At 46.5% G+C, this 27,042-nt stretch overlaps 1 long non-coding RNA gene across 1 annotated transcript in view; it reads left to right on the plus strand.

The window, feature by feature from the left end:
• Positions 1 to 17,145: 17,145 nt before the first annotated feature.
• Positions 17,146 to 27,042, plus strand: part of LOC120869017 — a 58,845-nt gene continuing 48,948 nt past the window's right edge. The window contains exon 1 of the long non-coding RNA XR_005722397.1: positions 17,146 to 17,420. This is a non-coding gene — a long non-coding RNA (uncharacterized LOC120869017). The remainder of the gene's footprint in view (positions 17,421 to 27,042) is intronic.

The following is a 27,042-nucleotide window of genomic DNA, read 5'->3' on the forward strand; positions in this document are numbered from 1 at the left end:
TGAAAATATTCTTTAAAAAATAAATAAATCAACAACTCCAGAATGCTCCAAAAAGTAAAACTGGAATTTGCTGGGCATAGGTAATTATTTACAAAAGGCTTTCTTGGTGGCTCAGTTGGTAAAGAATTGGCCTGCAATGCAGGAAACTGCCTGCAATGCAGGAGACATGGATTTGATCCCTGGGTCAGGAAGATCCCCTGGAGAAGGAAATGGCAACCCACTCCAGTATTCTTGCCAGGAAAATCCCATGGACAGAGGAGCCTGGCAGGCTACAGTGCATGGGGTTGCAAAGAGTTGGACACGACTTAGCAACTAAACCACCACCACCATCAAGTAATTATTTACATAGCATTCACATCGTATTAGATATTGTAAGTAGCATGTGCGTGCATGCTAAGTCGCTTTGTTGTGTCCGACCCTTTGCGACCCTATGGACTATAGACTGCCAGGCTCCTTTGACCATGAGATTTTCCAGGCACGAATAATGAAGTGGGTTGCCATGCCCTTCTCCAGGGGCTCTTCCTGACCCAGGGATTGAACTGGGCTCCTGGCTCCTGTGGCTTCTGCATTGCAGGCAAATTCTTTACTGCTGAACATAGAGATGAGTTAAGGTATATGGGAGGATGTGCATAGATTATACGCATTATATGAATAGATTATACGACTTTATAGAAGGGACTTGAGCCTTCATGGATTTTGATATCTATGGGGCATCCTGGAACCAAGGACACTGAGGGACAACTATGTAGGTCCTCAAACTTTGCTCTTTTGTTTCAAAACTGTTTTAGCTACTTTTATAGATCTTTTTCACTTCTATATAAATTTTAGAATCAGTTTGTCAATTTATATATTTTTAAAAGCAGCTGGAATATTTATTGAGAGTGCAATCAATTCTGTAGATCAGTTTGGAAAGAACCAATATGAAAACAATATCTTCCAATGCAGGAACATAATATTTTGCTCCATTTAGGTCTCCTTCATTTCTCTCTGAAACACTGTGTAATTTTCATTTTTCAGGTGTTGTGCCTATTTTGTTAAGTTTGTCCCTAAGTATTTCATGGTTTTTGATGATCCTCTAAGTGGTACTAATTATACCACTAGATGCTAGTTTAATAAATACTTTAATGTGACTTTCTGCTAAAATTATCCTTTTTTTAAGTTATTAATGAAAGCACTGTGCAAAGGGTGAATGCTCTCTGGAAGAACTTGGTAAACTACTAGAAGAAATTCATGAAAAATGTGTATAGTTTTGAAATACTGCCTAAGAAACAGTTCTTTTCTTAAGAACAAAGGCTCAGACAGAAGCTAGCTAAGATCATGGAGGACCAGCAAGGTAATTTAGTCAAATTAGAGATCCAAATTCAGTTAGTCTGACTTTGGAAAGAGGAATTCAGGGATTTTGAACCATGGTCCATAAACCTGGGGGAAGAGGGAAGAAAGAAGTTCTTCCTTTAAACAACTTGGACTTCCCTGGGCAGTTTCTCTGAATCACTGTACATTCTGATTAGCAATCATGAGATGGATAGCCTCCCTCTGAATTCCCTCTCATTACCAGTTAACTCGGACGGGGTTATTGATGGACGACAGTGTACCTCTCTGTATAGGGAAAACAGTTCTAATGACGCGGGATCATTTGGAATATGACTGCTTCCTGTGGGGCCCTTTGGAACCGATACTTCCTGCCACAGTGCTATTGTTCCACAATTTGCAACTGGTTCTAATGCAAATGCTTCAGTTCATCATTAAAATAGAGATGCCCCTAAGTCAGTCATTACCGAGCAGTTAACAGAAGAATCAACAAGTAATTTTTTGAAAGAACCATCAGAAATAGACTGTACCTTAGGGTTGGGGGACTTTTGATAGGAGGGGCACTTCAGAAAGTTTCGAAGGAGGCTCAGTGGTAAATAATCCGCCTGCCAGTGGAGGATACATAGGAGATGTGGGTTCGATCCCTGGGTTGGAAAGATCCCCTGGAGTAGGGCATGGCAACCCACTCCAGTAGTCTTGCCTAAAAAATCCCATGGACAGAGGAGCCTGGCGGGCTGCAGTCCATGGGGTCACAGAGTCAGACACAACTGAGCAACTGAATATGCACATATTGCAGAAAAGGAGAAGGAGGAGAACTCTAGCATTCATGCACTATGGATAAAGTTCAGAATATAGCTCAATTAGGGAAAAGAGCAAAGAAAGACCAGTTGGAGAACTGAAAGCATAGTGCCTCCTCCCCACTTGCAGAGCCCAGGTAGTTGACTAACAGCCACTTCCTGTTAGCTGGACCTGTGGGGCTGGCTGTGTCTACCAGTTAAAGAAACAGAGGAATATTCATGTAGATGGTGCAAAGATTCCTCTGCACCAGCATGTGTGCCCTCTCTGGTGAACAGCTTCTCTGTTCCTTTAGTCAGGCAAGCCAGACATGGATACTCATCCTGGACGCCCATGTCCTGGTCCTTCTCCACGCCACGTCACTCTATGATTTTATTTCCTAAATGTCTCAAGAATCTCATCATGTTCATCCATTCAGGCTGTCATCACCCTGGACCAAGCTTGCAGCATCCGCTCTCCTGCTCTCTTGCAATGTCCTGTTTCTGATCTCTCCACATGTTCCAGCCTGCCTAGAACTCATTTTCCTCACGGCAGCCAGGGTGATGGCTGGAAAATGCCAATCTGATTCTTCTTTATGCTGCTTTCAACCACTCAGTGTTTTCCTTTTCTCTTGGAGTGAAGACTGAAATCTCCAACACTGCCTACCTCGCCACCTCGCCAGCCTCTGTCACTTTCTATGTTTCAGCTGACTCATTTTTTTTTCCTTTAACTCATTATTTCTTTAGCTGCTCATTTTGAAATAATTTCAGACATGCAAAATGTTGCAAAAATAGGGCAAAGATTTTTCATATGTGCTTCACTCAGCTTCCCTAAATGTGAACAACTTACATAACCAGAGTATAATTATCAAAACCAGGAAATTAACATTAATGTGTTGACTGAATAAAATACACAACCTAAAAGGTGAGAATTATGTTTTATTAGGTGGACTTATGGAGGACTTAAGTGTGGGATACAGCCTCTCAGATACTCTGAAGGACTGCTCCAGGGAGACAAGGGAGGAGTCAGGGTATATAGGAAGTTTTGCTGCAAAAACCAGATAATTGAACATTAAAATATTACTGCTGATTAAAGAAAAACAGACATCTTAAATGAATGAAGTTAGTGCTTTTCTATGTATGGGAAGATACAAGAGTCTGAGCTTATGGAAGTGATTCCTTTCATCTGAGTCTTAACTATCTAGGGCAGAATCCCCTTTCTCTCCATCATGAGTGCCCTCAGGGTACCCCGTTAAGGGAGGCTGCTGGCTCGGTGGCTGCAACATCCTTTCTTTACTGATACAGCAAGAGACACTTTTGTCCACAACAAGCAAAGCTACTAACTAATCTACAGACCTTACTTGAATTTCAACAGTAGGTTCAGGATTGGGAGATCACTGCTCATTGCCTAGGGGTACAACGTCTTCTTGGTCTCCAGTCTGAAGCTGTTCCTCATTCTTCCTTTGTGGTTCATGACCTTGACAATCTTGAAGAACACAGCCCAGTTATCTGGTAGCCTGAGTCTCAGTTTGGGTTTGTCTGCTTTTTTCTCATGTTTAAACCCAGCTTACACATAATTTGGCAAGAATATCACAGAAGAGATGTTGTGTCCCTTCTCAATGTGTTCATCAGGAGGTACATGATATTCATGTCTCATCATGGTGAGGTTAACTTTGAGTGCTTGGTTAAAATGGTGTCTGCATCATAAAGTTACTCTTTACTGGAGGGATGGGGAGAAGAGAGATTTTGAATCTATGAGATTTCTCATCATAGTTTTATCTGCCAATTTTATCACCAATTGATGATTCATGCATGCAGTAAATATTACTGTTGCATTCTTCAAATGGTGATTTTCTATGTCCATTATCCTTTTTACATTTATTAATTGGAATCCTATTGTAAAAAAATAGCTTTTCTTCTCATTTACTTATTTATTAACTTGTTGATTATCACTAGCCTGGTGGATATTTGTTTTATTCTATGATGTAATCTATTGCTGTCATTATATATCTCGTTGTTCAAATGGTCCCAGATATGGGACTTGCCCTTTTCAATGCCCTAAAAGTAGCAAGGATCCATCTGGCACTAGACCTATGGACATGCTTCTCTCTCAGCCTGGAATAATCTTCTAAGCTTCCCTTGCCACCACCCCTGTTCCATCCCCAACTTCTTTGCATAGTAAATCCCTTTAAATAAAGCCTTGAGATTTCAGCTCCAATGTCGCATCTTCAGGGAAGTCTTTCTTGAGCCTCCCAAAATTGGGTAAGGCTCCGATTATAAGCTTTCACAACAGTATTTACTTCTTCACAACACTTAACATATTTCAAAGTCAAACCATTCCTGAGTGAACATTTCTAAGGGCAGGGACTGTATCTGTTCTAGCTTAACATATTAATAAGTATTTGGGAAATTATTCAGGTTGAATTAATGAATAAATGACCCTAATACCAGAAAATAAATGGATTGAGGTCTTGCAGAAATACCATAGTGGTGATTCATTTTTACTCTTAAGAGGTTCCCCCCAGCACATCTCACAGGTTCAGGTAATCTATGATGGACAGACAGATTGACACAATGGAGACTCATTTATAAAATTAACCATTGAAGTCTGACTCAGTCATTTGGATGGAACTAAAAATTATTTTCTGAATGGTCTCAATTCCATGCAGGTTGTCTTATTTTGTCCTTTGTTTTTTGCAATGGTAAACATACATTTGCACCCTGTCTCTGACATGTTATAACTCCGTAGTGTTTTATAAGGAATTACCTAAACTTTGACACTGAATCTTTGGGAGAAATATGTAGCTGGGAGTAAAGAATTCTGCAAAATCCATTGTTCTTTGAACCCTGGTTGTCTGTAATAAGTTTTCATCATTCAAAACCCTTAGAATCAATTCCACACTCTGTTCAAATCAAATTCTCACTGACTGATTTCACTTTCAATTTGGAATGCCAAGGTTTTCTGATATTTGAAGACAGAAAGCAGGGGCTCCAAGAGCAGATCTTTGATCAGATAGTTTGAGAATGATATTCCTGGGTAGCATTCTGGTTTATTTTCACAAACTAGTTGCTTAGATTCTCAGGTGGATGTGAAGATTCTAGAGAACATTCTCCTAATAGAGAAGAGCAACTGAGTACGTCTGTAACCCAGCCTGAGGGCTGTACCTGATCTTGGGATTTTTAATCATCCAAGTTTACCCTGTTTAAGAAAGGATTATAAGGGATATTACTAGGAAAAAGATCAATTTCTCTGAGAGAATTCCTGAGATAAGAAAGGTCTCCCTTTAATTTCTCTCCATATGCTTAATTTGGAATGTTACTTATCCATAAACGACCACATGTGTCAGGAATTATGAAGGATTTGAGATTTACACTACTGGCAAGCTAGAAAGTTAGCCTGCCACAGTCTCATAAGTGCTGCCAGGAGACATGAGACTCCTGGGTCAGCGACAAAGACTGCCTGTTTTACCCATAGCAATAGCAGTAACTGGCATATCAGAATTTTTTGCATCGAAGTATCAATTCCCATAAATGATGATAGCTACACACGCAGTACATTGCATTACAGGAGAGGAAGCCTGTATTTAAGGAGCCCAGCTCTATTATAAAGGCATTAAGCATGGCTGCTTTGCTGTGGAGGAAGATGTTTTCTTTGTTATGCTGGAAAGGAAGTATAATTGCCTTTGCTCAAAGAAAGACACTATCTCTACTTTTCAAGGGGGTAGGCAAAGTTGCTCTTTGCTCTCGGGGAGGCATTATCTCTAGCCTCCAAACTGTTTGCTACACAAATGTCCTTGACAAGGTATTTGGAACAAAAAGTGCTCAGTACATTGATCACAAGATGTGCAGAAGCACAAGAGAACCATGGAGAATTTTATTCCAGGGGCCTATTTTCCCCTTTCTCCTCTTACTGAAGTCCAAGTATTCATGGGACCTGGGTATACACCTGAGGGTTCCTGATCTTTCTGAAGACTCCTGTTCACAGGCACTGGCATTCACTCATTCTCTACTCCACATTTTTCTGTTGGGTAGACGGGCAACCCATACATAGATACATCCTTAGACAAGTGCCAGTTGGTACAAATGCCTAGGAGTGAAGACATCTTGGGGGCTTGGGTAGATCAGAGACCCCACCACCCCTGATTCTTCCTATCCTTTGAAGTTAGCGATACTGTGTAAGCTATTATGTAATGAATAGTAGAAACACACCAGGCTTTGGCTTGACTAACAGATTCTCTCCAAGTATTGAACTGTGTGTTTTTTTTTTTTTTCTTTATCTTGCCACTTGCCCTTTGCAGGGGCCTGAAGGCTCTGCTCCTCTGCACTGTCCTCACTCAGGATAAGGTTGATGGGACAGCCATTGTCTGGACCACTCCTGGTTCTGGGGGGCAGCAGAAAAGAACTGCCTGGAGAAACTAGAGCAGGTAGTAACATGCTCTGGCCCAGAGGACACACACACACTTCAGTTCACTGCTCACTGGCCAGATCTGGTGTCACAGGCGGTCAAGAAGGTCAATGATGTCGTGTGCCAGAAGGCAGAGAGACAGCATACTGAGAGAAAGCATAATAATTACCATAGCTTTATTATTTAAAATTATAATAAATACATACCCTATGGCAGAGGACACCGTAACCATCTGCTCAGTAGCCTTCCCATCCCTTTTTTTGGTTTTGTTCAGGTCTCTCCCCTCCCCGCTTAGTCATAGGGCCTCAAGGGGAATGTGACTGACGCCCTCCACACCAGGGTGGCCTGATTGGTCAAGGGGGGCTCTGCCTCTCTTGCTGGTGACTGATTTAGGAAAGAGCACACGTAATTGGGGCCAATGGCATACAAACTAAGGCTTCGAGTATCTGGGGGTGCAGGGGAAATTCATTTCTCCGTCTTCTTCTAGAGCTTCCAGGAGTGACTTTTGCTTTCTTCTCATGGATACTGTCAAGCACAGACATGAGGTCTGCAAACAGCTGCAGCATCTTGTTGCCCCCAGCCTGAGGATGAAGCATGCAAAAAGAGCCCACAGGGAAACAGATTTAAAGCCCCCAAACTGAGCGAATCCTAAAACACCCCGCATGTCGCACAATGGAGTGTCATTCTTTAAGCCAGCAGGAAAAGAACTGTCTATTACTTTTAGCTGAAAGCAGCCTAACCAATACTCTCTAACTATTAACTAGAGAAATGAAGGGTGGTAGTGGGTAGGGGAGGGGCGGAGTCTGGATAACTGGCACCATGGATGGGTGGGGTGGCAAAACCCAGTAGCAGCAGCAATCAGAGGGTGAGCATGATGCCTAAGGTCCACCACCCAGCCTGGCCATGACTCCCCAAAACCCAGCCATGGGCCCTGGCAAAACAGGCAGGTCCCTGGCCAGCTCTGCAGCTGTCGCCTTAATCTCTTAGGAAGATCTATTACACTGTCTGGAAGAAAACACTATTCTTAAGACCAGTGATTAACCCCAGATTTTGATCTTCGGCACAGATTTCCTGCTGGTTCTCTTTGAGCCCCCTTGAGGGATGTGCCTCTGGGATTTAACTGCAATTTCCAGGACCGGGTCATAAGACAGTCGTGTCACTTGACCGTGAGCCCTCTGGTTGTGCCCGCCGAGCACAACAGACTGTGTCCAAGCCTGGTAGGCAAGGCCCTATGATCTCCATCAGGTCGGGTGACCCCCTTGCATGGATCCGTTGCACTTTCTGTCCTGGCTGAGCAAGCCTCTTGGCTTGCATCTTCTGGAGTTGGGTTTCTTTAAGCCTTTTCTTACATCATCTTCTCCAAAGCAGATCAGGTTAGAGTCTGGGACACATCTCAGATTTACATCCTCACCAGGAAAGGGCTCTGCAGGCCTCTGACTGTGTGGCTAGTCTTTTATTTCCTGTGTTGTTCTAGTTCAAGGCGAAGGGGAGGATTACTTATTTTTCATCCTGTCATATGAAATAAAGCCCTGGTTTAGAGTTCGGCAAGATTTGATAAGGAACATTAAAGGCCTGTTTTTAATAAACTGGGGGGAGGTGGTGATTAAAAAAAAAATGTCTGCTCTCTGCAGTGGCTCCGTGATACAACAAAGGCATGAAGATCCCAACTCCTGGAAGGAAGGAATCTTATCTTCATCACCATCAACAGGAGGCTGTTTCCTGCCTCGCCAGGAATATAACTGGAGGGAAAGGGCTTAAATCAAGGTATATGGGCTCGGGGTGAGATTGAATTTATAAGGAGTTCAGGATCAAAGCAGCACAGATGGGTGGTGGGGAGTGGTAGGTCCATTGCTATTGGACAAGCACCAGTGTGGGGAGTGGACAAGCCCAGGGTTCGTTGTGAAGCAATCAGCTCTCATCAGCCCAGTGGAAGCAGGACCCATTGCTAGACCCATGATACAGGAGATGGGATGGTAGTTTCAAGGCCACTAAGTGGTTTTGTGCTGGTAGAAGAATGAAGCTAATAATTCATGTGTGATACTCTTGAAATGCTAATAGAATGTCTCCTTGGGGTATTCTTTCTTTCTTTCTTCACCGGGTAATTTCTATGCATCTGTTATGACTTAACCCCTTGTGGGTGCCCCCTCTGGCAGCTCTCTCTTTATGTCTTGTGTCTCTGCTTGGATCCAAGCACCAAGGCACCATTCCTGAGCTTAGCCCCTCGTGTGTCTAGAAGTCAGAGGTTGTAGAGATCAGCTTTGAGAGGCACACTGAGGGTCTCAGCAGATGACAGGGGACAGAGTATCATCTAAACAACCCTAGGGATCTTGGGTGTTACTCCAGAAAGGAAACCCAGGGCAAAGTAAATTTCCTTCCAGTCAGGGCAGTAGAATCAGCCCTCAAGGGGTACCATCTATTGGGAAAGGTAATATATAAATATAAAATTCGAGGGACTTTCCTGGTGGTCCAGTGGTTAATAACCCACTTGCCAGTGCAGGGGACACAGGTTTGAACCCTGGTCTGGGAAGATTCTACATGCCATGGAGTAACTAACTAAGGCCATGTACTGCACTTACTGAGCCTGTGCTCCACAACAAGAGAAGCCACTGAAATGAGAAGCCCACACCTGCAACTAGAGAGTAGCCCTGGCTTGCCACAACTAGAGAAAGCCCTCGCACAGCAGTGAAGACTCAGTGTTTTTAAATTAAAAAATAAAAAACTCAAGCATCTTCAGACTTTACCTGTTGATGATGACAAATAGTAACTGTTTCCTTTGTTACCACAGTACAAAGATGCTGGCCTATTGATTTCTCCTGAGGGTCCAGCACAGGGCCTGAGGAGCTGAAAAATTTGTTGCAACAAACAAGTGAAATGCTCGAGATGATGCCTAGATGGGGCCATCCTAGCATCCAGACTACTGACAACACTGACAAGGTCCAAAGTGGTTCTCGAGCAAAGAAGTGATGAACTAAGAGAATGATGGGTCAAGTTTCTATGTATAATAACTAAGAACAATAACTAAAACTGTGTAACTGCATCGCTCAGTCGTTTCCGACTCTTTGCGACCCCATGGACTGTAGCCTATCAGGCTCCTCTATCCATGGGATTTTCCAGGCAAGAATGCTGGAATGGATTGCCATTTCCTTCTCCAGGGCATCTTCCCGACCCAGGAATCAAACCCAGGTCTCCCACATTGCAGGCAGAGGCTTGACCATCTGAGCCACCAGGGAAGCCCTGCTGCTGCTGCTAAGTCGCTTCAGTCGTGTCCGACTCTGTGCGACCCCATGGACTGCAGCCTACCAGGCTCCCCTGTCCCTGGGATTCTCCAGGCAAGAACACTGGCGTGGATTGCCCTTTCCTTCTCCAATGCATGAAAGTGAAAAGTGAAAGTGAAGTCGCTCAGTCGTGTCCGACCCTCAGCGACCCTGTGGACTGCAGCCCACCAGGCTCCTTTGTCCATGGGATTTTCCAGGCAAGAGTACAGGAGTGGGGTGCCATTGCCTTCTCCAAGGGAAGCCAATAATCACTGTTTATTAACAGCTTACCATGTTGGAGGGATTATCCTAAATTTTATTTTTCTCATTTAAATTTCTGGGTCACATAATTTGTAAATTAAAAAAAACCAAGGTATAGTTCATTTACAATAGTATGTTAGTTTCAGGTGTGCAGCAAAGTGATTCAGTTATATTTTTTTCAGATTATTTTCCATTATAGGTTATTTGAAGTTGTTGAATATAGTTCCCTATTGCTTATCTACTTTATGTACAGTAGTTTGCCTCTATAATCCATACTCCTAATTTATCCCCCCTCCTTCCTGTTTGATAACCATATGGTTGTTTTCTATGTCTGTGAGTCTGTTTCTGTTTTGTATACAGATTCATTTGTACTTTTTTTTAGATTCTACGTATAAATGATTTCATATAGTATTTGTCTCTTACTTACTTCACTCAGGATGATAATCTCTCGGTCCATCCATGTTGCTGCCCATGTCATCATTTCACTCTGTTATGGGCTTCCCAGGTGGTACAGCGGTAAAGAATCTGCCTGCCAACGCAGGAGACACAACGGACGTGGGTTCAATCCCTGGGTCAGGAAGATCCCCTGGAGTAGGAAATGGCAACCCCCTCCAGTATTCTTGCCTGGAAAACTCCACGAACAGAGGAGCCTGACAGGCTATAGTCCATGGGGTCGCAAAGAGTTGGACATGACTGAGTGGCTGACAACCATATATACATCTTCTTTATCCATTTATCTGTTGGTGCACTCTTATGTCGCTTCCATATCTTGACAATTGTCAATAGTGCTACTATGAACATTGGGTGTATGTATATTTTCAAATTAGAGATTTTGTCTTTTCTGAATTTATACCCAGGAGTGGGATTGCAGGATCATATGGTAACTTTATGTTTAGTTTTTTAAGGAACCTTCATTCTGTTCGCCATAATGGCTGTACCAATTTACATTCCCACCAACAGTGTAAGGAGGGTTCCCTTTTCTCCACACCCTCTCCAGCATTTGTTGCTTTTAGACATTTTGATGATAGCCATTCTGACCAGTGTGAGTTGACTACTTAATGTGGTTTTGATTTGCATTTTTCTGATAACTAGTGATGCTGAGCATTTTTTGTGTGCCTGTTGGTTATCTGTACATCTTCCTTGGAGAGATGTCTATTTAGTCTTCTGCCTATGTTTTTATTGGGTTATTTAGGTTTTTTTTTTATATTGAGTTGTATAAGCTGTTTATATATTTTGGATATTAACCCCTTGTCAATCACACTGTGTAAATTTTTTATAAAAGTCTTCAGAAGAGAGTACTCTTGTTACACACAACTTATAGCTATGGAAACTGAGGAACAGAGAGAGTAAAAGTAATTCAAAGGTAACACAGCTTTGAATCCAAGCAGGTTGGCTCTGCAACTCTCAGAGGATGGAGAAGCAGATAAATACAGTGATGAACTAGAAAATGGACTATTTTGAAGGAAATTAGCAACTTCTATTAAACTAGTTCTGCCCCACCTATATTTTCAGTTTTTATTGGTAATTTTAGTTACCAATAACTAAACAACATTTTATTTTAGTTACCAATACTCCTATTGGCACCCAAACCACCACTAATTTTCAAGAAATTAAAGAAGGGTTTATTACTTATAAAATTACACAGAATAAGAAGTGGAGGTGATATATGGACAAAGAATCTTCTCTGTGTTTAGGGGAAAAGCTCAACTGACACCCATCTAGTTAGTTTAGATGGTTGAGACTTGGCCAGTGTTATAAATAATATCAAAGAATATTTCAGTTCCCAGGAATTTTTTGAAACCACATTTTTTTCCAACCCACCCTCGTGTGTGTTTGTGTGTGTTTTAAAAAGCTGAAAGAAGAATCTGGAACCCATTTTAACGTTTTGTTAAAACTCATGCTTGCTACAGTCTGATTTCTTTCAGATTTTGCCCATCTTTCAAGTCTAAAATATAATTCTAGAATATTTGTGGCCAACTGTATTTCTATTGAGAAGCAAGAGAATAGAGATTGTCCTCTAGAATTTCTTTTTCATTATAATTTTGGCTATCTCTGGTCCAGTCTATTTGTTTCTCTTTTTAAACATCTTATCTCACTACCATATGATTTCACTCATATATGGAATATAAAGAACAAAACAAGATAAGTAGACAAATCAAACAAAAACAAACATGTAGACACAGACAACAGAGAGGAAGGGGTAAGAGAGATCAGCTGTATGATGACTGATGGAAACTCAATTTTTGGTGGTGAGCATGCTGCGATTCATGGGGTCGCAAAGAGTCGGACACGACGGAGTGACTGAACTGAACTGAACTGAGCTGAGCATGCAGCAGGGCAGATCAAAACAGAAACAGAATGTTGTGCACACAAAACATGCAAGGTTATAAACTAAGGTTACCTCAATCAGAAATCTAAAAAAATGTGTAAGGTGAACAACCTTCCCCAAATCTTGTCTACATCCTGCTGGCCCAAGTATTTATTCTTTTCATCTGTTCAGATCAGAATGACTTAAGCAATGAAAAAACATAGTAGCAATAATGTGTATTCTTTATTTACACAGCAACCTTCTTTTACAGATTCTAAACTTTAGGGAGTGAGAACACTGTCTTCTAAATGTTTGTGGGCTGGATCTAGGTTCCTCAGTAAAAGGCATTTAATATAGATGGAAATATTTGGCAGAAGTCTCAAGGTTATAGTTTTATCAGGGCCACTTGTTACTTTTCCCTGTTACATAATCCTATCGCATTTTGGCCCTTCTCTCCATGGACTTTCCAGACGAATCAGCTACCAGAGATGAGAAAAATTTGACTTTTCATCTGAATTCATTGCTTTGAGCACTTACATCTCTCACTCTAACCCAGGGAAAGTGGTATTTTTATTTCAGCAAAGGTTAACTTCATAACATTTGATCTTGGAACATTTGTGATGAAAATCAGGTTAAGAAATCCCATGTCACAGCACCTCCTGCTCATGTCTGGAAACCTCGGAGCCAGGTCTGGCCACAACCCAGGCCTCTCTCCTCTGCTCCGAGTCACTGATCTCATTTCTCATGACTTCTTGACAGACTCCAGCCAAGAGAACTTCCCACACACATCTCCACACACAGACCAGTCAATCAAAGCACTAATGTGGTACCTACTGTGTGCAGAAAGAGCCTTATGTTTTACTCTCCATTGGCCAATTGTTGGATTAAAATCCTGGCTCAGAATTCCCTTCCAGAAAATGTCCTTTGCTTAATGACTGCCCTTTCCATTGTCTCTATAAATATGTGTCCTCCAGTGAGCCCAACTCCAGCCCTGCTAAGATAATTAGCATTTAACTAGGACCTACAGGGAGGGATAAATTGGATGACACAACAACCCTGTACACACACACACACACCTCACAATTATAGTTAACAAAAATTTCATGAAAACAATACTAACTCTTACTAGACAGGATACACTCTAGTATTTTTAAATTCGAATTCTGTTTCATTTTTTTAAATTTCTCATCTTTATGCACAAAACTGATTTCGAGACCAGCAGCTTGAAAATCCCTGAGGTACCCTGGGTATTTAGCATAGAAGTTAATTAGAGATTCTAGAGACTGAACCTATAATTCAAGCAGGAAGTTCACAAATATTGTCAGAGAAAGTGAAGCTTTCTCCAAATAAAATACTTGCTAACAGATGCCAAGTTTGACTAAATCCTCTGAATTTCTAAGAATTAATTCATTCCTGAAGGCAAACTTATTTTTGAGCATCCAGTCCAGTCTAGACTTGAGCGTACAAAAATGGATAGATAGGGTTCTTGTCATCCAGAACCTCATGGTTTAACAGAGGATGCAGAAGACTCAGGACTCTTGGTCAGTGTCCTAAGTTCTATAATGCGCCCTGAGGTGCTCCCTAATTCAGGAAGGGGTGGGGGGTGCACTTCCTAGACCTGGTGACTCTCCAGCGGAGGCTAAAAGAGGACTGACACTGTCTCCATAGACTGAGAAAGTCATAGGTGCTTGTGTTTCTAGAGTAGGGGCCCTCTCGGGTCTGCAGGCATTGTGAGCGCGTGGTCCCTATGACTCTGGTGAAGGGCACTCACAGGGAGATGGTCAGAGATGAGCCTTCAGAAGGAAGTGAACAAAGATGCTTGAATTTTCTCCTGAAAACTAAAGTTAACCCAGTGACAGGATAAAGAGTTTTCTGGTTTTGAAAGATTCCTAAAGGAGAAGTGTGGATGATGCTGGCCAAGAAGCAGGCTGGGGCAGCAGGTCTAGTTAGGGGGTAAGTACAGAAACCCAGAGGAGAGAGTATAAAAAGGACCCTACTGGACTGATAGTGGTGGCAATGGAAAAGCAGGGAGCCCTCTGTAAGGCATTAAGGACACAGTGGCCAGTGGCTTAAAGCAGGTCCCGTCTCGGATGGGCATCTGTGCTAGCCACTTGGCAGAAGGATGTAGGTGCGGAGACAGTTTTGGGAAAGGAGTTCAGTGCTGGATATGCCCAGTTTGGAGTGCCCAGACTGATTTTAATAGCCACTTGTGTATGGAGATTAGGGAGCAGTCTAGCCTGGTGTTAGATGAAGCCACAGGCAAAGATCAAACCAGCAGAAGATTGGAAATAAGGCTCAGAGAAGGCCCCAGATTCAAGGTTATTACTGATTTGCTAGAGATCAGCTGGGTCTGGTGAGCCTGGGATTCGCACAAGCTGCCTTGTCTTTGCTCCTCCAGCTTTTCCTAGCTTAAATGCTGCCAGAGAGCTGGAGAAGTGGAGTCTTTATTGTATTTATCCAACACAGTCCCTCCTTCAGGAGACTTCCAGAGATGGCACAGGTGCCAAGCAGAGGGCATAGCTCCAACAAAGGCAGAATGAAGAAGGTAAGGGTGATTCTCTACTCAGTCATTGCTAACTGCTGGTAAGTCACTTCAGTCATGTCCGACTCTGTGTGACCCCATAGACGGCAGCCCACCAGGCTCCCCGTCCCTGGGATTCTCCAGGCAAGAACACTGGAGTGGGTTGCCATTTCCTTCTCCAATGCACGGAAGTGAAAAGTGAAAGGGAATTTGCTGAGTTGTGTCCGACTCTTAGCGACCCCATGGACTGCAGCCTACCAGGCTCCTCTGTCCATGGGATTTTCCAGGCAAGAGTACTGGAGTGGGGTGCCATCGCCTTCTCTGGCTCAGTCATTAACAAGCCGTAAAGGGCTGGTTCTGAAATGTCTGGTGGGCTGCTGCTGCTGCTGCTAAGTCGCTTCAGTCGTGTCCGACTCTGTGTGACCCCATAGACAGCAGCCCACCAGGCTCCTCCGTCCCTGGGATTCTCCAGGCAAGAACACTGGAGTGGGTTGCCATGTCCTTCTCCAATGCATGAAAGTGAAGAGTGAAAGTGAAGTCGCTTAGTCTTGTCCGACTCTTAGTGACCCCATGGACTGCAGCCTATCAGGCTCCTCCACCCATGGGATTTTCCAGGCAAGAATACTGGTGGGCAGGGGGTTCCAAATCGCTCATAGATTCTGCTATATCCCTTTGACACACTGGAGTGTTGTACTGATTGTATTTCTGAGGACCCTGAGCTAAGAGGGCTATTTCATGATTGGGTCTTAAGTCCTTCCAGCTTTGAATTTCTGCACTTGAGTCTACATACAGATCAGCTCCAGAGGAGGGCAGAGGGATGAGGAGGGGGTAGGGAGGCTGAAGCTCAGGCTCTGTTCTAGGGTGTTAGGGGCAGTGAAGCTCACTGTTGTTATGGAGTGAGTTGTGGTCCCCTGCCCCTTGCCAAATTCATCTGCTGAAGTGCCCTCCCAGCATTTCAGTGTGTGACTGTGTTTGGAAACCAGGGAGTGAAGTCACTTAGTCGTGTCCGACTCTTTGCGACCCCATGGACTGTAGCCCACCAGGCTTCTCCGTCCATGGGATTCTCCAGGCAAGAGTACTGGAGTGGGTTACCATTGCCTGGATCTTCCCGACCCAGGGATCGAACCCGGGTCTCCCGCATTGGAGGCAGACACTTTAACCTCTGAGCCACCAGGGAAAGAGGCAGGGTCTATAAAGAGGTAACTTACTTAAAATGAGGTCTCATGGGTGGGCTGTCATCTACTATGACTGGTGTCTTTAAAAGAGGAGATCAGGACACAGACAGACACAGATAGAAAAAAGACCACGCCAAGCACAGGAGGACCGCTACCCTCAAACCAGGTAGAGAGCCCTCAGGAGAAACCAGTCTCCTGACATCTGATCTTGGATTTCCAGCCTCCAGATCTGTGAAAAGATTAGTTTCTGTGGTCCAGGCCACATGGCCTGTGGTAGTTACTAGGCAGCCCTAGAAAACTATCGATAACACACTCACCTTTCATTCTTTTGATGGGGGCTGCTGTGCATAACTTGGTGTTGTGGTGTTCCTCCTACTCAAGAAGAAAAGAGTTTAACACTCACAGGAACAGCAGCAGGGGCTGGATGGAAATCACATGCCAACGCAAGCTAGTGAAACAGACGAATAGCAAGGTGGATTTCACAAATCTAATTTTACCTACTGCTTTGCAGATTACCAACTACTCCACGAACTTTATTAACTCGTTTAATCTTCGCAACTGCCTCAGCATCACCTGGGAACTTGTTAGAAACGCCAAGTTCTCCGTCCTGGCAGATGTAAAGCATCGGAAAGTGGGGCGGGGCTTCGCGACAAGTGTTTCAACAAATCTCAGGTGGAGGTGGGCGGAGGATTCTGATCAGCGAAAGTTAAGTATGAGAACCACTTGGGTTGCGGGGAGGGGAGAGCGGAGAAAGGAAAGGTCTTCCGTCTAGACCCGCAGGTCGGAGGGTGACGTGATTTTCACAGTTGTGACTGGAGGGGCCAGGATGGTCTCCTTGACAACGGGCCCGGAGCGCCCGTGACTACAAAGTTCGCACACCTTGCTGGGTTTTATCCCTGGATCGACTGGACCCTCGGAGCTCCAGTTCCCGGTCTCTAAGGTCAGCGGCGCCCCTCCAGCCTCAGAGCTGCCGCAGGTCTGGAGCCCCGGGAGCAAGGCGAGCCCTGGGGCCCGGAGCCGCCGGACGCGTGTGCGCGCGCGCGTTCCCCGGCAGGCGCGGGTGCGCGCCTAGGGGGTGGGTCGCCCGGGCCCCGCTGGCCTGGCGCGCGGTCCGAGCCACTCAGAGCGCCCGGCGGCCGACACCCGGGGGCCCTACAATTAATACCCGGCGCCCGCCCGCCGCTCCGGGACTCGCGCGCCGGCTCTCTGGGAAGGAGGCGCTAGCTGGGCCCTGACCCTCCTCGCAACTCGTCTGCTCTGGCAGCTGTGGCGACGGAGCTCCGGACAGACCCTCTTGAGCCCCTCGCCGAGAGCCAGCTCGCGCGAGGACCAGTGTTCCACGCCCCCGCCACCCTCGTCGCCGCGGGGCCTCTGCGCCGGCGGCTGGCAGGCAGGTGGGCGAGCGCGCCGGCTAGGTAAGTGCGGGAAGTCTGGGCGCGCGGGTGAACCCGCTGGGCTGGGGACGCGGACCCTCGCGCGTGGGTGTACTCTCGGCTCCTCTTGGCCCCTCTCTAAAGTTGTACCCGGTATCTGGGGTAGGGGGAGACGGATAGGCTCACCTGCTGGAAGTGTGTTTACTCGGGCGAAAGAGCGAGTCATTGGCCAGCCACTCCCCCCTGGCTGGGGAGCGACACGCCGGCCGACCTTGGGCTCCCCCGGGACTGCGACTGTCCCTGAAGCTGCCCCAAGCGTCTTCCGAGTCCTAGGACTCGGGGGTGTGATAAAGCCACTACCCTCTCCTCCGGCCCTTTTAATTCGGGCAGAAGAGGGCTACTGAGAATCAAGACCCAAACTTTGTTTGACACAGTAAAACTGACTTTCCAGGGCTTTTTAAAACTCGTCTTGCGCACGCGGTTAATGGTGGGTTCCTGAGGACGCCTCCGGGGAGCAGGGCTGGACCGGCCGGCCCGCGAGTGGGGCGCGCAGTGGCACAGGGACAGCCCTGGTCTTCTTGGGCCGGGGTCGGGCCCAGCTCGCGCATAACGGCCCAGGACAGTCCCGGCGCGCTGGCCCCTACTCTCGTGGGTGGCCGCGGTGGGAGGCGCGGGAGTCCCTGCGCTCGGCCGGGCTCCATGTTCCCGACCCGCTCCAGCCCGGGGAAGCTCTGGCCGGTGGCCCGGCAGAGGGCGCCCGCTCCCGATCGCCGCGCCGGCCGGAGGAGGGAGGGCACGCGAGTGAGGCTCCAGGTGAGGAGCTGTGAATCATCCCGGGAGGGGGACCCGGTCCTCGTTCTGGGAAAGCAGGCAGGGAGTGGCCGCGGCGCTGTCGAGAGTCCGGGCTGCCCAGCGGCTGTCGGGCCGGGAGCGGCAGCTGTGCCCCGGGAGGTCTGGGGGAAGCTCGGAAAGAAGGTGAGGAGCGTCCCTCCGCACGGTGGCCGAGGGCAGGGATCAGCTGCACAGAGCTCTGGCGGGCAGACAGTAGGACGCTCCGCGGCGCGCCCTCCCCTGGGGGCAGGAGGTGAGGTTAGTTAGACTTGGGCTTGGGGCGGTCCTGCTGGCGGAGGCCGATCTCCGGACCGCCGCGATGGGGCGCTCCCGGGGGCGGGGGCCCGCGGGGTCCCGGAGCAACAACAAAGGCGCGGCGCGGCCGCCGCTCCCACCCACTTCCGTCCCCGGCGCGCCCGGGCGCGCGCCGCCCCGCGGCACCGGCCGGCTCAGGCTTCCCCTCCGCGGAGTTTCGGGAAGTTAGCGGGGCGGCCCGTTAGGCGGGGAGGAGGGGCGGGGAAGGGGCGGCCCGGGGAGGGACAAGCGTGTGCCCAGAACTGCGACACTGCCGGCCTCCCAGTCTCACCGCCTGGGCGGAGGGCGAGGGCAGCAGCGGCCCCCCGGCGCCTTCCTCGGGGTCCCTGGGTCGCGCCCCAGCGGTGGGAAGTGCCGGCGCCGCGCGCCCTGCCAGCCCGCCGGGCCACGCCCCTCCGCGCGGGCTCCCGGAAGGGAGGGGTTTAGTCCCGGGGTGACAGCGGCCGCCCCCCCGGTACCCTGAGGGGAGCTCCAGAAGGCGGTAATTGCATTACTGTGAGGGAGCGACCCGGCGGCTCCAGTTCAGGCCGCAATCTGGGTCAGGTGCGGGGTTAAGCGCTTCTGGCGTCCGCATTACAGCTCCGGTGCAGTCCTGAAGGTTTGTTTTAATTGGAAGTTCCGCCGGGTGGAGAGGACGGCGGGGAGAAAGAGGAGAGCTCCTGTCCTCTCCCGAGGTTGTGGTCACTGCGTGCAAACCCCAGACTTAGGCACAAGTCTGTCCTTGGGATGGCTGGGGCAGCATCTCCCTTGTGCGACAGACGCTTCCCGAGAGCAGGACGCCAGAGGAGGTGCTGCCCAGGAGAAACCCGGGGCGCTCCGCTCTGGTGTGAAACCGTATCCCGCCGTAATCTATGGATAGATTTCAAGTTTTCTTATCTGCCGCCACTCCCTTCTGAAGTAGGGAAAGGCCTTCTGAGACTCTTATGTCCACTTAGGAAGGATCGTCACCATTCACTTTTAAGGCTCCCGCAGAAAGATGACTTCTGCCGTAAAGCTGGGGAAACGGGCTCAGAGAGGTTTCCAACACCGAGAGTCTGTCCCGCCGTTCGTTTGCTAGTCCCAGTTCCTATCCCAAAGGCTGCCCCTCCAGAGGCGTTGTGGATTGGTGATTGCAGAGTCAGTGGTACAAGCTGTAAGCCTGGATTCGGTTTGATGATGTTAGTTATTTGGATTAGATTGACTTCACCTGTGGCTGACTTTTGCGTGGCTCAGGGCCTCCCCTAAACCAAGTTTGTTTATTTAGGCCACCGAGAGCAACTTGCAGGATCTCAGTTCCCCAACCAGGGATTTAACCCAGGCCCATGGGTTCTGGCAGTGAAAGCCAGAACCCTAACCATGAGGCTACCAGGGAACTCCCCCAACTCTTAAAGCTTAAGGTATATGAAGACAACTAAACTGCTTAGAGTCATCTGACAGCACCAAGGAGAGGCAGAAACAGCTGCGGTTTGCCTCTGCAGGCGTCTCATTAGGCAGGTGGGCCTAGGCTCAGGAGTTCTATCTAGGAAGCTCACAGCTCCGTTGGCCTTCCTGCAGGAAGAGGGCTGCATTTCCTACCCCATCTAAGCTCTGACATTGTTGCCACGTGTGTTTAAAATGAAGTCTGTCTTGGAAATGCACCAACCTTCATTAATTAAAGTCATAACTGGTAGGTTATGACTTTAAAATTCCTGTTAGGCATCTGAGATCATCACATCTTTAAGCCTTATTGAACTCCAGTTTATGATATGAGAAGGTGGTGTTGTCTTGAGTGTACTGAAAGTGTGTTGTCTCAGAGAAAAATGTTGTTTGAAACCCTGGAATGACATTCCTGACTCAGAATATCCTAGGGCACTGCTAGTTGTGCAGACCTCAAGGCATGATGATTAAGGGCCAGCTACCTCTGGTGCCTCCACCGTATATAGGTGTGTAATGCTGGGGCTTCCCAGGTGGCCCAAGGGTGGAGAATCCACCTGCCAAGCAGGAGACATGGGTTTGGAAGATCTCCTGGAGAAGGAAATAGCAACCCACTCCAGTATTCTTGGCTGGGAAATCCCATGAGCAGAGGAGCCTCGAGGGCCACAGTCTAAAGAGTCCGGCACTACTTAGCAACTAAACACCACCACAATCATAGCATTGCCTGGTTTCAAGCTGCAAGGGTTAAATGTGATCATTCATATAAGGCACTTAATAGCACAGATCCTAACACATAGTAGCCGCTCAACAAGTGTTAACTAACTAATAATGAGGAGGTTTGAGAACAGAATCTTCTCTTCCCTTGTGTGGAGAGGTACAATAGTTGAGAGTTAACTTGATCTTCTTCATTCATACAGCAAGGTAATGCACTTAGCTATTCTTGTCAGCAAGTGCTATGTGTCTGTCTGTGTTGGGGGTGGGGGTGGTAATGATGGAAAACTTTGTCTAGTCGCCCAAGGAATTTACAAGGAGCTCTGGAACCGCCCGGTTTTCCTCCTCCTGTTACCGCTGTGTAATTTTGTGGCCAACCTTCCAGCTATTCCTCTTTCTTTTTAAATTCAAAGCCAGTGTCCTGTGGCCAAGAGGACAGGACTTAAAAAAAAAAAAGCCCTCAAAACCACCAAACAAGCTGGAGAAAAGGAAGCAGGTCTTCTCTTTGTGCCTTCACTAGCCACTGGCAACGCTAAAGAAAATTTCTATGTCTGAAAATTGTGCTGGCCTGATCCTGGCAAGTGGGAAAATAGAATACTTTCTGGAATATGCTTGGAAAACAGAACATTTTCTGGAGTCTGTTTAAAGATGAGCCACAAAATTGATCAGGGAGAGAGGAGAGTTTTAAACATTTTAAAACTGTTTGCTCAAATATGGTCAACTGTGTATGATGCCCAAATTGCCAAACTAACATTTGGAAGGTGGCAGAGAGGGATCTGGTTACATCTAGTTAAGCTACACAATGAGTGAACATCCAGAATAACTGGATGTTCATATGTTAAAAAAAAACCCCAAAACTTGGAAGATTTTTGATTTAGCCAATGCAAGTGGAGAAAGTTATTTTTAAGTGTATTATGTCAAGTTGTTGATGAAAGCCTCCTGAACATTGCTGCTTTCTAGTTCTTGATTTTTGCATTTATCTTTTAAATAATCATCCTGGGTGAAGGACTGGAGACTGTATAACATCATTAAATGCCACCCAATGGTGAAAGTTGTTACCAAGAAGGGCATGGAGTGGAGTCCAGGGTGGGATTGCCCTTGAAAGCCATACATAGATTTTTCCATTTGGGTGTGAATGAGCTGCGTGTCTATAACCAGGGAACGGCATGCAAAGGGTTAGCAGCGAGGTTTCTCCCCTTTTGTGCATCTCGCTTCATTTGTAGCTACTTGTTGAGTTTCCAGGGCGGAAGAAAGAAGCAGCTGCGGGGCATGCGCCAGACCTGCGCTGGGCTGTCGCTTCCATTGTGGGGAAGATGAACAGGCAGCCTTATTTTGGATCACATAGCAGCTTGTTCAAAAGCATCTTGCATTCCCCAGCTGCTCCACAACTTCTTCGTGTATGGGAGAGAACTTGCCAGCTGCTGGGCAACTGTGCTTACATTTGCTTCTTTTGTGCAGAAACCCAGGAAGGTAAAAATCCATAGACGCCTTTGTTAAACTGTAGCCATTGTAAAGAGTCTTGTTTGTTTCTGTTATGTCAATGTTATTCCAGATAGAGGGTCTCAGGGGAGAAAAGGAAATGTCAGAATTAACATTCCCCCCTCCCCATACCTTTTTTTTTTTTTTTTTTTTGAGGATGACCACCATGTATGTAGATTTTCCCTCCTGAAAACCTTGGCTGCTTTTGTATTTCGGTGACTAACAAAGAAACAGGTCTCATGATAAAACTAAGTGGGTTTTATTTTTAAGTTGCCATATTTATCAAGGTTAATCATATATATTCTTCTGTTGCATGAAATGTATAAAAGTTACAATGTATGTCCTGACTGTGCGCTTTTGCTTTCTGAAGATTTAGGGTATTTTGCCTTTGTTAGAGCGAGTCTGTGCTTTGCCCACACCCCTTATCTTATCTTTGAGAAAACTGGAGTTTCCAAGAAGTTGTTACTTACCCAAGATGACTTAGCTCTTTGGTTTACTTCAGTGCATCTTAGGTTGAGCGTTTACATGCAAGCAGGCCTGGAGAACCTGAAGATGAAAAAGGGCTTGGGCATAGCTGTGGGTGGACTCCCAGGTCAGAAATGACAGACAGAAACAAGTACGATGTGAGGGCTGTAATAGAGGCAGCATTTATGTGTGTGTGTGTGAAGGTGCCTCTTCAGAGAGCTTTCTGTGTAATCCCATTGGTGTTGTCACCATGTCTGCTCAAATAAAGCTGAGGAGGAGGGTCTGTGGCCAGGAAGATGGGAGAGGCTTGATAAGGTTGATCAAATGTTGCGTTCATATCCCAACAAGAGAAGGCTTTGCATGTGCCTGTAGACACACCTGTCTCTACTGCAGCCCCCCAGTTCCCTGACCGCTGCCCAGCACTCAAAAGCACATGCTGTGCTTAGTTGCTCATTTGTGTCTGACTCTTTGCAATCCTGTGGACTGTAGCCCACCAGTCTCCTCTGTCCCTAGGGATTCTCCAGGCAAGGATACTGGAGTGGGTTGCCATGCCCTCCTCCAGGGGATCTTCCCAACCCAGGGATCGAAACCAGGTCCCCGGCATTGCAGAAAGATTCTTTACTGTCTGAGCCACCAGGGAAGCCCAAGAATACTGGAGTGGGTAGCCTATCCCTTCTCCAGGAGATCTTCCCGACCCAGGATCACACCAGGGTTGCCTGCATTGTAGGCAGGCAGATTCTTTACCAACTGAGCAACCAAGGAAGCCCACTCAAAAGCCTCTTGCCTCCTAATTCCTGTGAATGGAGGTGAACAAATGACCTCTAGCAGCTACAAGCATAAATCCAGTGCTTTATAGGAATTGAGTCAGCTTCAGTCCCTTTGTTCTAGGAGAGGTTATAAAATAAACTCTGGTCACTTGTGTCTGTGTGCTAAGTCAGCTTCAGTCATCTCTAATTCTGTGACCCTGTGGACCATAGCCCACCAGGCTCCTCTGTCCATGGGGTTCTCCAGGCAAGAATACTAGAGTGGGTTGCCATGCCCTCCTCGTGAATAAAACCCTCTGATTCTGATGCTCATCTTTGTGCCGGCACCCACTGTGGCTTCAACTCTCCCAGCGACCCATTAATTGCCAAGTTAGACCTACAGTTCTAAGCCCTTTACTCTCCTTCAGGGCTCCATTGACATACCCACACATCTTCTCCTTTGCACAGGAATCTTAGATTTTTGACAGCACCTCTGCTTTCAATTGTTTTTGCTGCCATTTCATTTTAAGACCCTCAAGAACTGTGTTTGGTTCTCTGAGCTGATGACCTGGTGTGGCAGGAAGGGGGAGGCCTCAAGGGTGTGGGGTGTATTTTACAAAAGAGGAAACTGGCTCTGCCTTTGAGAACCTTGCCTGGGCTAGGATTAGAATGATAAGATCCTGCCTCAAAGATCTGTGCCCTTGCTGATCAAGTCTTGAAAAGGATCAGCTTGTTTGAAACTAGAGGACAAGTCCTCACCTTCTGGAGGCTTCATTGTGTGTCTTTTGTCTGCATGGTCCTCACTGGGTTCTTTCTCTGGAATAATTCTTTTCCTTATTACACTTCTCTGCACATTATAAAGGCCCACTTACCATGTTCTGTTTTCAAGTCTTGGCTCTTGAGGGCAGTTGCCAACTTCTCTTTTGTTCCTTTATTTTTTAATTGAATTGTAGACTTACAATGTTGTGTTAGTTGCAGGTGCAACAGGTGCAAGTGATTCAGTTATACACACACGTATATAAATCTATTGTTTTTCAGTTTCTTTTCCATTAGCAGTTATAAGATATTGAGTGGAGTTCCCTGTACTGTAACAGTAGGCCCTTGCTGGATATCTGTTTTAAATATAGTGGTGTGTATCTGCCAATCCTAAACTCCTAATTTATCTGCCCCCCTTTCCACTTTTGGTAACCATAAGTTTGTCTTCTTTATCTGTATGTCTATTTCTGTTTTATATATAAGTACATTTGTATCTTTTTTTTTGATTCCACATATGAATCATATCATATGGTATTAGTCTTTCTCTTTCTGACTTCACTTAGTATGATCACCTCTAGGTCCGTCAAGCTTTATAACATGGGCATCCCTCCTACCTGTCATGAACCAGCACACAACGTGCGTGCCTGCACACACACACAGAGGCCCACCATGGCCAGTGGACGTGTTATTCTTCTTCAGCTAGCCCAGCTCCTTTCAGAAGATGATTTCACGTTAACTACATCTCAGAGTGTTTCATCCCCGTTCAGTGCTCTGGATGCAATAGCCGCTTCCCTGTAGGAGGAAGAAGGTGATGAGCTTTGGGGGTGCAGCCATGAGGGGCCACTTTTTGACTCAAGACCACCCCACCCCAGTGAGTTCCTTGTGCGGACAGTTTTGCTCCCATATGCCTCCTAACAGCCCCCCACACCCCAAGCTTTGGCTGCCTCCTCCTCCTTGTGAGACCTTTTTTTCCTCTGATGAGCTGCCCTCCTTCTCCTGGTCTGTGGCGGTCACCCAGCCACCTCCCACAGCCACTGGTTTCTGGTGTCTCAGGGACGCGTTGCCTGGAATGCCCTTATCTCCGTCTGCCATTGGTGTTTAATTGCTCCTCCACTGTCCAGCCTGCCCTTTGACACGGGGTGAGTTCTCCCCCATCCTCGCTGCTTACTTCTGCTGACTTTTCCTCCTCTGGCTGATGGCCGATCCTTGGCTCATCCTGCGGCCCTGTTTCGGCCCCTCTGTGTGTACACTTTCCCAGGCCTCCCAGGGCATGGCTTTGTTTCTGTCCTGCTTTTTCCTTCTCGCTTCCTGTGCTCCCCACCCTTTTTTTTTTTTTTAACCTTCTTGATTTTTATTTGTTGAGATGTAGTTGACATACCAGCTTCAGGTGTACAACATAACAATTCAATATTTGTGTATGTTACGAGATGACCGCAATAAATCTAGCACTGTTGACGTTTACTCTCTTAGCCTCTTTCAACTAATCCTTCCTCCTCTTCTGTGATGGTGCTTCCTGAGAAATGGATTGTTTCTCATTTGTTAGTTTTAACCCACACTTCGCAGGCCCTGCTGCTTTTATCATCAGCCAGTCCTGTTTGACTGTCACTTGCATTGGGTATAATCATGACATATGTTATATGCACTATTACAGTTTTTATTTTGAGGCTTGTAACTAAAATGATTCTTGGAATTGGACCTTGGAAACACCAGTCTTGAAACTGGTCCGGTCAGGGCATTTGAAAGACTTGAACTTTGGGCAAAAGGTTTTGAGATTTATTTTGGCTTCCCTTTCACATGGCAGCACCTTGGAAGTCACTGAAATATGAACTTGTGTTTTGATAACTTTTTCCTTGCAAATGGACATTGTACATACACAGAACAGAATTAATGTTTGCTTTTTTTCCCTCTCTTCAAATTATACTTTTGAAAGACCTTTAAAGGAAGTTGAGTTTGTGCTGGGTGGCCAGTCTGTTTCTGTAAATCCTGAAAAATTGGTCATCTTGAGTCTGTGCTGTTCCAGAGGGTCATGTTGGGTACTTCCTAGCTGTGATCCTGCATCTGTGAAAATACACTGAAGAGGAGGTCCGGGGAGATCCTTCACAGATTCACCCCAATTTGGGACTCTTTATTTTTCTCTCCAAAGCTTCAGTCACAAAGAGGCATCTTCAGGGTCAGGATGGAGCAGGCTGGCTGTTGGGAGGCGGTGGAAGAAGATGCCTTGAAACAGGGCTGCAGGAGGAGTTTCTGGGGTTCAGCTCCTGCTCAGTGGTGATCCCCATGAATTCTGGAGCCCTCGCATCTTGCTGTCCACTTTTAAATTCTGCAAAACAAAGGGAAAGAATGCTTCTCTATGCCAAAATGGAGTTTGCTTATAAATCTTCACAATTAAAAAGGAGCCCAGTTTTCTTGTCCTGGTAGACAGGGGAGCCTGCTTAAAGCATTGGGATAGGAGCTTACATTCCTACAGACTCACCCAGAGCAAAGGATCTTTGTTTCAGCCATGCTCTTTAATTGGTATCCAGCGGCATCTCAATGTGGTTACCAGGTTCAGTTCACTTAATGTAGTTATCCATCTATATTAACATCTGGGGAAAGGCTTTTTAAATTGGGATTATGTAGAAATGAGATGTGAAAGCATCAAGTGGACTGTTCATTCACTGATTTGGTCAGCAAGTATCTGTTAACTGCATGTGTGTGTGCATGTGTGTGTGTGGGCTTGGTGTTGAGACAATAGTCAGTCCTGACCTCGTGGGGCTTACAATCGGAGATGGGTCTGCCAGCACAGAAGCACAGGAACATGTTGTGGGAGGGATGTGAGTACACTCCGGGTGTAAGGGGGCACACAGGATGCACTGGTGGGGGCGGTGATGCTGTTGATCACAGCAGCATGGAAGATTGGCTGGGACTGTGTATCAGGCTCTTTGCTGAGGCTTGAAATGCAGTGCAGCTTTTCATCAGCACCATCTCTGAGC

This window comes from Oryx dammah, unplaced genomic scaffold, assembly GCF_014754425.2.
Source record: "Oryx dammah isolate SB20612 unplaced genomic scaffold, SCBI_Odam_1.1 HiC_scaffold_10, whole genome shotgun sequence".
NCBI classification, from domain to species: domain Eukaryota; kingdom Metazoa; phylum Chordata; class Mammalia; order Artiodactyla; family Bovidae; genus Oryx; species Oryx dammah.